Below are 12594 nucleotides of genomic sequence, written 5' to 3' on the forward strand. Positions count from 1 at the left end.
TGTTTCTCTGACATCCAATTCAAAATATGAAAACTGGATTGCAAATATTATGCATTATAATCAAATACACAACTGTTTTAAAAATGTTAAGGAGCTTCTATACTGGAGTGTCAAAACTGTTCATTATATTATATTTCAGTATTAGTTTGAAAATAATGCATGGCTTTCAAATTGCTATGCAAAACAGGTGTATATAGTTTAAATTGAACTGTTGATCAAATAATTTCCCTCTGTCATGCTTAATATCACAAATAATGAAAGACCAAGTATTTTTCAATTTGAAATTATTCAAGTGCCACTCATGCTCTTATATCAACACATACCATGGGTAAGGAAAGCTATACAAGTCTGGAAATTGCAAAGGATACTTATTTTTAATTCTTTCAATTAAAAAGTAGCATCAAAACAACAAAACCTTGCATGTCCATTATAATGCAAAACACCCCAAACCATTTCACAGGAGTATTATCAAACAACATTTGGCAGAGGACAGGAAATCAAAAACTTGGTCAAAGTAGTATGGTTTAAGGATGGTCTTAAAGAGAGGGAGGTACTGTGACTGAGAGGTTTAGGGAGAGAATTCTAAAGCTTAAGCCTAGGTAGCTGAAGGCACAGCCACCAAAGATGGTGCAATAAAAACCAGGGATGTGCAAGAGGCCAAATTGAAGGAGTTCAGAGAGCTGGAGGAATTATAGAGACGGGGAAGCTTGAAACACAAGAGGGCTTTGAAAACAAGGATGTGAATTTTCAAATCATTGCTGGACTAAGAACTGAGCACAGGGGTGATGGGTGACTTTGTGGAAGTTAAAAAAAATTATGGATAAGCTAAAGCTTAGACTGCAAGGTTTGAAGCCAGCCCGGAAAGCATGGCAAGAGATAAGTCTGTACCTTACAAAGCCCGGATGAGACTTTCAGCAGAAAGGAAGGAGTGTAGTTGGGTGATATTGTGGAGGTGGAATTAAGCAGTCATGGTGACAGAGGATATTGGGTTGGAAGCACAGTTCCAGGTCAAGGAATATGCCACGATTGCAAACATCTAGTTCAGCTTCACTCAGTTGCCAGGGAGAGAGAGGCTATGGAATGGAATTTAATTTGGGAACTAAAGACAATGGCCTTGATCTTTCCAATACTTAATTAAAGTAATACTGGATGTCAAGCAAGCCACGTAACAGATCAGAAGCAGTGGAGGGGTCAAGAGAGGTTCTGGTGAAGTAGAGCTGGGTGTCATCTAAGTACGTGTGGTACACTTTTCGGATGATGTCACTGAGGCAGAGGTGTAGATGTTAAGTATAAAGAACCAGGAAGAGCGGCCATTTCAGGTGATTTGCTAGCATTACTGCATTGCTAGGAATGAAACCAGGTAAGGACAGTGCCACATAGTTAGATGACAGAAGGAAACATTGGAGGAGTATGGTGTGGTCAACCATTTCAAAGACTGTAGACAGTTTGAGAAGGATGAGAAAGGATAGTTTATCATAGTCACATAGAATATTATTTGTAATTTTGATACAACTGTTTTTGTAGTGTTAAATTTGCTATTCACTGGTTTGAACCCATGCTTCTTGTCCTATTAACACAGTTTGAAATTGTGGTGTTCCAGTTGTACCTTTCCTATACTTTTAATTATTTTATATATTTTTGAGGTCCCTTCTTACTTGCCTTCTTTCAAAGACAAGTTTGTCTTGTCTTCTCCTCAGCCCATCAGTCCCTGGTTCCTTTCTACAGAAGTTCTGAGATTGAATGTCTCCCTTGTACCTTGGTAATCAAAACTGGACAAGTTCTCAAACAAAACATTGGACAATTTTAGAATGACATGCTCTGACTTATATCTACTTAAATCGGCAGTACTATCCAATATTTAATTTACTTTAATTGCTGCTTCATAGTGCCAAAAACCCTTAGACCTTTATTATTAGCTACTGTTACATGTTTCACATAGCACACGTGGACTTCTTTTTAACTTAAATGCTCTTACGTACAATAAATTGTACATAAATTATCAGGGAAACTCGCATGGGCAAAAGAAAACCCAGGCAAACATTCAAGCACGATCTTTACTCAGTCTGTCAACTCATACTGCCTGTCAAGCGATCTGCTGGTCTTCAAGGACACAGTTTTCCACCTCACAGGATGCATGTATTCCTATGGGGCCTTGACTATCCAGTTGTGTTTAACATTGTTACCTCTCCCTCCAACGGAAATGTTTGTCAGAAATGCCACCAAAACGAACAGCAGCACCAAGTATACCAAGAATGAGGTGCCAACCTGATGAAGCGACAATATAGGACTACTTGCATTAGAATAACAAGCATCATGTAATAGAGCTAAGCGATCCCACAAAAGATCAGATACAAGTTCTGTAGTCCTGCCACATCCAGTTGGAAAAGATGGTGGACAATTAACCAACTAAAATGAGGAGGAAACTTTGCAATAGCCCCAACCCCAATTAAGAAAAAAAAGGGGGAGCCTAGCACATCAGTACAAAAGATAAGGCTGCTGCATTTGCAACCATCTCTAGCCAGAAGTCGCGAGTGGATAATCCATCTTAGCCCCTTTCTGAGGTCTCCTGTATTACGGGTGCCAGTCTTCAGCCAGTTCCATTCACTCTGCATTATATGAAGAAGTGGCTGAAGGCACTGGATACAGCAAAGGTTATGGGTCCTAGCAAGATCTCAGTTGTGGTGCTGAAGCATTAGCCATGCCCCTCACCATGCTGTTCCAACACAGCTAAAAAAACTGGAACTTACCCAAAAATGTGGAAAATTACCCAAGCATGTCCTGTCCACAAGAAAATAGGACAAATCCAATCTGGCCAATTACTGCCACATCAGTCTACTTTCAGTTATCAAACTGATGGAAGGTGGTTTTGACAGTGCTATCGAGCAGCACTTACTCAGTAATAACCTGCTTATCGATGTTCAGTTTGGGTTCTACCAGGGCCACTCAGCTCCAGACCTCATTACAGCCTTGGTGCAAATGTGGACAAAAGAGCTGAACTTCCAAGGTGAGGCAAATCAGCATTTGAATTCAATGGGAATCAGAGGAATAAGTGCCACTGGTTGGAATTATACCTTGCACAAGGGAAGATGGTTGTGGTTATTAAAGGCCAGTCATCTCAATCCCAGGACATCGCTATAGTAGTGCCTCAAGGTAGTGTCCCAGGCTAACCATTTTCAGCTGCTTCATCAATGACCTTTCCTCAATCATAGGATCAGAAGCAGGAATGTTCTCTGATGATTGCAAAGTATTCAGTGCCATTTGCAACTCCTTGGGTAATGAAGCTGAACATACCCGCATGCAACAAGACCTGAACAGCATTCAGGCTTGGGCTGATAAATGTCAAGTAACATTTGCTCCAGACAATGGTCAGGCAATGCCCACCTCCAACAGGAAAGAATCTAATCATCTCCCCTTGACATTTGAAGGTATTACCATCACTGAATCCTCCATCATCAACATCTTGGGATTACCATTGACCAGGCACTTTACTGGACCAGCCATGTAAATATTGTGGCTACAAGAGCAGTCAGAGAAAAGGAATTCTGTGGCAAGTAACTCACCTCCTGACTCTCTAAAGCCTTTGTACCATTTACAAGGCACAAATATGATGGAATAATCTCCACTTGTCTGGATGAGTGTGGCTCAAGAAGCTTGACACCATCCAGGACAAAGCAGCCTGCTAGATTGGCACCCTTAAACATTCCCTCCCTCCACCACTGGGGCACAGTGGCAGTACTGTGTACCATCTACAAAATACCATCTGCAAGTACCTCTCCAAGACACAGACCATCCTGACTTGGAACTATATTGTCATTCCTACACTGGTGCTGCAATCAAATCCAGGAACACTCTTCCTAACAGCACAATGGGTGTACCTACACTACACAGGCTGCAGCTGTTCAAGGAGGCAGCTCACCATCACCTTCTAAGGCAATTAGGGATACACAACAAATGCTGGCCTTGCTAGCAACAATCACATCCCATGAACTGATTAAAAAAGAGCACTAAAACCCCAGCTTAGAAATTCAATCACATTGTAGCCATTTTACATTCCTAAGAGTTCAATGTCATGAACCATCTCTTCCACCCCAAATACAGCAACAACTGTCACCATCACATCCTTATCACCACTGTTTGTTTTCTTCAGTTCAACCTTATGGGTCTTGCCCTGATTTCAAATATTAGCATCAATACTGAATCCAGAAAAGTAATCCAACAATTCAATCCCACATGTGCGTAACAATAATAATAGTAAAAAAAACACCCTTGTCAAGCTTAGTGCTGCTCTTAGTCTTTGTTCATCAATCTCTTTACACCTACAAAGTGTTTTCCCATTGGCTATAGTTTGCAAAGTGGAAAGCTGCTGAGTTTTCATTGAGGACACAAGATGGCTGTGATGGACAGCTATAAGCAGCTTTCTTGAGGGTACAGCTGACAGCTGCAGCACCTTGAATGTGGACTGTGGCAGTCTGCCTAGCTGGCTGTGGGGCATAACCAAGGGAACTGAGAAATGGATGACAGAAGAGCAAGCATGCTGTCATCCTAAAAGAGGACAAGACTTGCCACTTTCCTGGTTGGGACTGTGCATCAACATATCAAGTGGCACTGCATGAGAACCGAGTGTAAGAAGCATACAACACTATGAAGGCTCCTGCCAACATTGGCTCTTGAAGCCAAACTTTCTTGGAAGCTGTCTAAACATCCATGACAACAATGCAAGAAGCCACAAACCTGTCAGAGGTATCAGCAGAGGCTCCATCATGTTCACAGAGCTGCATATTGGACAGAATGGTCTTGATGCTCCATGCAAAGCCCTGAATCAAGCTGGAGCGGGACCACTCCATGCTTTGAGCCATTGTGTACAAGTTTGCTGGCAGACTGCCGAGTGCACCTAGTGTTTCCTGGTGTATATCCATTAGCCTTCTTTGATAGACTGAATCTGCAGTCAGCAGGTGCATCCTGTGTCTGCAACAGAGCTAGCATGTGATCTTGCCCTCCAGACAATTGGCATTTTTGGCATCCTAACTCCCTGCCCCATCTCCTGCACATGTGTAGACCCCTCTATCTTAACCTCTAAAGGACACAAGGTACCAGTCTTTGAGTTAGTGTTTGATAGAGTCAGCACAAATGACATTGCATCTCCAAGAAACTGGCTTCCTCTTCCTGAAGTAGCATATGGAGCTGAATTTTATCTGCTGTTTGGGCCAGGCTGGGAGACTGGAAGGCTAGGAAAATGGGGCAGGAAGGCATCAGATGGCAAGCTTGACATCCTTCTGCCACCTGGTATCCAACTGAACTACTTTAATGGCTAATTAAGGATCTCTCAGCCTCCAGCAGCATTTTGCCAGCGGCTAGGGAAAGCCAGGGGAGGGGGGGGTACTTCTCGCTCCACAGGGTGACCGTTTAGTGAAACCTGGTGGTCTGCCAGTGGAGGGCCTAGTTTTTTGGGCACTCTTTGGCGCGTGGAGGTGTCTCCCCCCAATCCCTGGCAGCAATGGCTGTCCCCGTAGCAATGGCACTGCCTATCCATTGAGCCCAACCACCGCCACTCTCCCCCCCCCCCCACCCCCCCCCCGCCCTGCAGGGTTTGCCTGGCAGGCCCTCATGTCCCCCAGCCCTACTTACCCCTATTTGAGGGTGCCAACCATTGATGTGCCATCATCCTCCAGGTGCAACATAGCAAAGGCCACTGCTAACAGTGGCACTGCTTAGCTACAAATCGTATAGCAGCTTTTGGGAGGAGACTGCTATCCTTAAGTGGCAAAATGGCAACAGCAGAATTTCAGCTTGGCAGAAAATTCAGTCCAATGTTCCCTCCCTCCCTCCATCCACATGCCCCATCCAGGCCCCAACCTACCTCTTCTTGTATCTGTCGCGGGGGTAGGGGAATATATCCTTTGGCTCTCCATTCACCACCGCATTTCTGCAGCTACTGACTTGCTCAACTGCATATTTACCTCCACCTTCATGCTCTAGTACCAATAAAACCACTACTCTTTCTCAGCCTGACCATTCTGCTGGTAAGGCCCTCATCTCCGCTCCCTTAAGTCCAAGGGACTAACTTGAAAGGATATGGCAGACAACTGGTTGACCATCCATCGGAAGATCTGACTGCATCACATAAAACATTATCAGGTCCTGTTGTCATCTGATAAAACTACTCACTATTCCAGCAACATCCTGGAATGCAAAGATAACCTCAGCTTCTTTTCAGAACTGCAAATCATCTTAAACCCCTCTCCCCTGTTACCTCCACCAATTCCAACAATGACAATTTTTGTCATTAAGATCAAAACCATCAATCAACTGCCTTTGCTGCGACTCCCTCTCCCACCTGTCAAACTTCCACTAATGCTCCCCCTCCCCTAGCCCTGAACTTGCATCTTTCTCTGGTTTCTCCTTATGTCACCCCTCATGCCCTCTCTGAGCTCATCTAGTCCATGAGACCTATTTCCTGTTTCCTTGATTCTATTCCCACTAAACTGTTGACCACCCAACTTGCCCTGTGGTCCCCATCTTGGACAGTATTGTTAACGGTTCTCTTTCTTCAGGTATTGTCCCTCTCTCCTTTAAATCTGCCATCCTTCTCAACAAGTCAACCCTTGACCCCACTGACCTTGTAAATTACCCTCCATCTCCAATCTCCGTTGCGTCTCCAAAAACCTTGATCGTGTTGTTGTCTCCCACATCCATGCCTATTTTTCCTGGAACTCCTTTTTTGAATCCCTCCAATCAGGTTTTCCACCCATCACATTACCAAAATAGATCTTCTCAAAGTCATACGTGACAGCCTATGTGACCGCAACAAAAGTAAACTTTCCCTCCTATAGTCCTTCTTGACTTGTCTTCAGCCTTTGACATGTTTGACCACACCATCCTCCTCCAATATCCCACCATTGTCATCCAGTTGGCTAGGGCTACTCTCATCTGGTTATTTTATCTAATTGGATCTAGAATATTCACTTGCAATGGCTTCTCTTCCTGCTCCCACACCATTACTTCTGTTGCACCTCAAGGATCTATCTTTGACACTCTCCTAATTTTCATCTACATGCTGCCCCTCAGCAACATCATCCAAAAGCACGGTGTTAGTTTTCACACATACTCCAATGACACCCAGCTCTCCTCACCACCACCTCTCTCAGTTCCTCAACTGTTGCTAAATTATCAGACTGCTTACCCAACATCCAGTAGACTTGAAAGTGGGAGCAGGAATAGGCCATTCAGCCCCTTGAGCCTGCTCCGCCATTCAATACGATCACGGCTGATCCTCTGTGTCAATGCCATATTCCCGTTTTCTCTCCCTACCCCTTGATGCCCCAATATCCAAAAAATTATCAGTTTCTTTCTTGAATATACCCAGTGACCCGGCCTCCACAGCCTTCTGTGGTAGAGAATTCCACAGGTTGACCACCCTCTGAGTGAAGAAATTTTTCCTCAAATTGGTCCTAAATGGTCTTCCCCATATCCTGAGTGTGTGGTCCCTGGTTCTAGACTCCTTAACCAGGGGAAACATACTCCCTGCATCTAGTCTGTCTAGCCCCGTTAGAATTTTGTGTGTTTCAATCAGATCCCCTCTCACTCTTCTAAACCCCAGTAATTACAGGCTCAGTTGAACCAATCTCTCTTCATACGACAGTCCTGCCAGAGCAGAAATTTCCTCCACTTAAGTATTGGGAAGACTGAAGCCATTGTTTTTAGTCCCTATTCCAAACTCTGTACTCTAGCTACTGACTCCATCTTCCTAGCGTCTGAGATTAAACCAGTCTGTTCATAACCTTGATGACCCTGAGATGACCTTCTAGCCACGTATTCACACCATTACTAAGACTGCCTATTTTTACCTCTGTAACAACACCCAACTTCACCCCTGTCTCACCTACTGCTGAAAACCTCATTCATGCCTTCATTACCTCTAAACCTAACTGTTCCAACACACTCCTGACTGGTTTCCCATATTCTATCCTCTCGAAACTTGAGGTCATCCAAAATTCTGCTGCCCATGTCTTAACTTGCACTAAGTTCCATTCACCTATCAGCTCATTGCTGACCTACGTTGGTCCATTAGACCACGTGAAGATAATTATGCAGCAGTGCCTCTTCCCTTCTGTGACTAAACTTCTACCCCTGAATCCATATACAAAAGAGGTTAGATGTCAATGACAAGCTGCTTCTGACGTTTAACATGCAAGTAGCCTTATAGTGTAGTTTCTCTTAAGTTGGTCCCTCATTTGAAATTATACATGGTGTTGACGCTGGCCTGCTCCTCTACACTGTCCATGAACGAGAGTTGATCATTTGACTTGATGAAACTAAAGGAATGATGGATGTGTTGGACCATGATATTACAAACGGTGGGGGTATACAATTCTGGCGGTAGTTCAGAGTACCCCATGGATACCCAGTTTTCAGTTGCTAGTTCTGTCTTTAGTCTGCCCACTTAGCACAGCAATAGTATTCTCACTGTAAGATGAGACTTTATCTTCACCAGGACTGTGCAGGCAGTGGTCACCCTTACCTATCGTGGAAAAACACATCTACAGCACACAGGTGATGACAGGGTCAAGTAAGTCCAACAGCTATGTCCTTTAGGATTTGCCCAACTTGGTCAATTGTGGTACTTCAGGTAATCTTGATGGTAGATGTTGATGGCCCCAACCAGAGTATATTTTACACCTTTGCTTCTCTCTGCTTCTTACAAATGGTGTTCAACATGAAAGAGTATTGATTCATCAATTGAATAGGAACAGTAGGTGGTAATCAGGAGGTTGTTTTGGTCTTGAAATGAAGCCATGAGATTTCATGGAATCTGCTGTCAATATTGAGGATTCTCAGGACCACACACACACATGATTGTACCCTCAGCTCCAGTCTCAGAGGGGTAGGACATACCAAGGATGGTAAAGGGAGACTGTGGGATGTTGGCTGAAAGATATGACTCTAAGCATGACTATATCAGTCTATTGCTTCACTGGCCAGGATTTTCCCCTCGGCGATTTGGGGGCGGGGCCAGCTCGCCGAGGGGAACATGATGTGGGATGACGTCGGGAGGAATCCCTGACGTCATCCTGGTCCCTTTAAATTATTAGGAAGGTGGGTGGACAGCGAAATAATGTTAATAATTTTAATACATTTCTATTTTCAGAGTTTACTTACCTCTCACGAATCTCCCTGAGACAGGACTTTGCCTCAGGGAGCAGTGCGCTCTTTCGCACTCTCTTTGGAACAGTTTTCTATTTTGGGTACCAGTCACTAGATGTGGGTGAGGAGGATTTTGAAAGGTTGACTGGCTGTGATTATCTGAGTTTTGCTCTTCTTTGGTGACTGCAGGGGGCATTAAGAATCAACATAGAGCCTGAATTTCCAGAGTCATCTTTGCTGGTGTTCCTGCCTCAAACTGCACAACCTTCAGGTTATCCACAACACTGCAGCTCATCTTTTCCCCTCACCAAGACCTGTACACTAATCATTCCTGTCCTTACAGAACTACACAGACTTCCCATACTAGTGACTGAACTCCTCCTTGCCCCTCCAAATGTTGAACTGTTAAATTTTATGTATTCATTATTGTAAATGGAAAATGCATCTAAAAGATTAATAATCATCTGTTCTGCACACAGGAAGATGGAGAAAAGTAGAAGTCTAATCACACAAGTTATTTTTCTCCCATGTAATCAGAACTATAGGTCTCCCTGAACTATTAATACAATCATAACATTAATACTATTAACATTGCTTTGAGCTTCTACATTATCATATTTTTATAACATAAAATTATCTTAGTGATGTTAAGATTATCACAAATTAAAAATTTGAACACAAGTCACAAAGTGAAAAAATATGCAAAGTACAAAATGACGTTCATTTGACTGGATCACAATGCTTATGTTCTTAACTGACATATTTAAAAGACATCTCCCAACATTCAGCCATTAGTCTTGTAAGGCAAGAGCCAATATTATAGAGCTATTATCAATCAAAATTCTGACCTTTATGCCAATGTTAAACTATGGCCTGCATTTTGTGGTCCCAATGGTGGCAAACACTGAGACGGTTGCCATTATTGAAGGTTTGCACAGCACTGCAACTTCTGTGCTGAAAACTGGAAATTGCAATGCACCTCAATGGGCTCTGGACGAATGTATGATAATGGTCCTGGCGGGCAGCTTTGTAAAGTGACAAGGACCTGTAATTTGACAATTTGGGCTGATTGCCGACAGCTTACACTCATCTTCATTGATTTTTTTTTTAGAACTGATATAGCAGGTATAGAGCCTGCTCAGGAGCGCATCCACCATTAGCAAGGCACCGGGAGCAGCATGTTGATAAATTTGCTGGTCATTTTTATACATCATCTTAATTATAAATTTTCACTGCAATTTGCAACAAAATATCACTAGTTAAAAATCTTGGGGTTATGTTTGCAAACTGGTTTAAACAGGTTTTATTCTACTTTTACTTTGTAAATATCCTAGAGAACAAATTCACTAGAAACCAATATTACCCAGAATTTTGTTCCAGAGAAGTGAAGCAGTTATCTATTTTTGCACCAGTGCAGAAAAGCATTCATCCAGGGAGCTATTATAAGCTTCAGCAAATCATTCAGAGAGCTCTTGTACATTGAAATGAATCATTCAGTGAGCTCCATTGGTGCTGAGGAGCAAGGCCTGTCAAGAAAATTAAAAAAACATTTCTCCTCAGCTTGTCAGCAGGAGGAGCTGGGTCATCATCTCAAAAAATTAGCGTTAAAAGAAGCGAAGTGTGAAGCAGCATAACCTATTTGCTCAGAGATTGATGCAAGCAAAAGAATGCAGTTTCTGCTTTCCAAAGTAGTGAATGCAAAATTATCTTTACATGGCTTAAAATGCTCACATTAAAATATTTAAAGTTAATCAAGCAGAGTAACATTGCATGCCACATGACAATTCAGCACTCTGCATGTGAATTAAAGAGACATTTCAGCCCGGATTTTTGCTCCTGAGTCAGGTAGCAGGAGTCGGAAAATCTCCTGGCTCGCCCCGTCTGCCTTGGTAGGAACTCATCCAAATGGCAGGATCTGTGCCCAGGGGGCGTGGGTGCAAGATAGAATTGGGCCCCCCCCATCCCTGGACACATGTCAGAGGGCCACAGAGGCTGCAAAGGCAGGGTGTTTAAAAGGCCCATCTCGGTTCTCTGGAACTTTGTCCTAGTTGTTTTGTTAAATATTAGGGCCTCTCACCCTCACCTCTACCACCCCCACCACTCCCCATGCCCCATTCATGACAACTCATGCCAAGTCATGCCCACACACCCCCAATGGCCCCTCATACCTCTCAATGCCAACTCATGACCCCAGCACCCCATGGCCCCTTACAGTCCCCATGCCAACTGAATGGCAATTCACCACCAACGTTTGCATTTACACCCTCCATGTCAACTCACCCGTATCCACCATTGGCAGACCCAAGGAGCCATATTGAGATGAAATAATGTTCTAAATATCTTTTGCAGCCTTTACTCTATTAAAAAATACTCATTCATGAAAACTCATTCAAAACATTTAAATCCCCCCAGTACTTAATCCCTTATCAAAACAAACAGAGGGCTATTAATAATCCCCCAAAGTCAGCTAATCTTTTAATAATCTGGCTGTGGAAAGCAGCCAAGGTATTAATAATGAGATAATGATAGTCCTTGGGGTGATGTCAGCAAACAGCTATTGTAACTGCTAGAACAGATTTTTTTTCAACTCTCACTGACACAAGGAGGCTATTTTAGACTTTTTTTAAAAGGACTGGGGATTTAAGTATCTTCGCAGCTTGTTTTTTTTTAACCTCGCACTGACACAGGCAGCCTGATTTTTTAAAATTTTAAATGGCTGGGTTTTAAATAACTTCACAGCTTGACAGTTCTACAGACCTTTTTCACCCTTCAAGGGCATTTACATCTATTCTCAAACTTCATAACTCCCCCACCATGGGTTAAGACCCTTACTACAGTGAAAATGGGGTCTATTTGAACTCAGCATTGAGTTCAAATGGCCCAGCTGAGCTTGGGTTTCCCTGATGTGAGTCACACCCCACCCCATCTCCTACTGGTGAAAACAGGATCCGTCAGAAATGGGGGGAGGAGCTTCCAAATACAGGTCTCGTCCGTCATTTTTAAAGGTCCACAGAATCTCCACAACGCCATGAAAATCCAGGAGTTCTTGTTTGCTTTGGGGCTTACTATAGCTAATCACATTCACTTCTGCATCATTTTGTAAAATCTGGATTTCTCCTCTTTTTCTTTCAGCTTTTCCCATTTTACTTGGGGCTCTACAATGCTTTTTGATCACCCTTCTCCATTCCTCCTGTCAGTTAGCCATTCATCTTCCAATCCCACTGCATTTAAGTCTCTTGCCACTGTATCTTTCCATCTGATCTTAGGCCTTTCTCTTCTCCTCCCTGGCAGTCCCATCTCCACCACTTGCCTCATCACATCCTCTCTCTCTCCGCAACAGATGATCACACCATTTGAACAACTTCTCAGCTGCTTTCTTTGATATTCCCGCAACCTTCACTGATCCTTGATATACTGGTTCCTGATTTTGTCCTTTCTTGTTACTCCACACAT

General features: G+C 43.2%; 1 protein-coding gene across 3 annotated transcripts in view; it reads right to left on the reverse strand.

Moving 5' to 3' along the window:
• The window catches only part of LOC121292186 (MAPK/MAK/MRK overlapping kinase-like), a 122826-nt gene that overhangs the window by 527 nt on the left and 109705 nt on the right, over positions 1-12594 (reverse strand). The window lies entirely within an intron of this gene.

This window comes from Carcharodon carcharias, chromosome 20 (genome assembly GCF_017639515.1).
Source record: "Carcharodon carcharias isolate sCarCar2 chromosome 20, sCarCar2.pri, whole genome shotgun sequence".
Lineage (NCBI taxonomy): Eukaryota > Metazoa > Chordata > Chondrichthyes > Lamniformes > Lamnidae > Carcharodon > Carcharodon carcharias.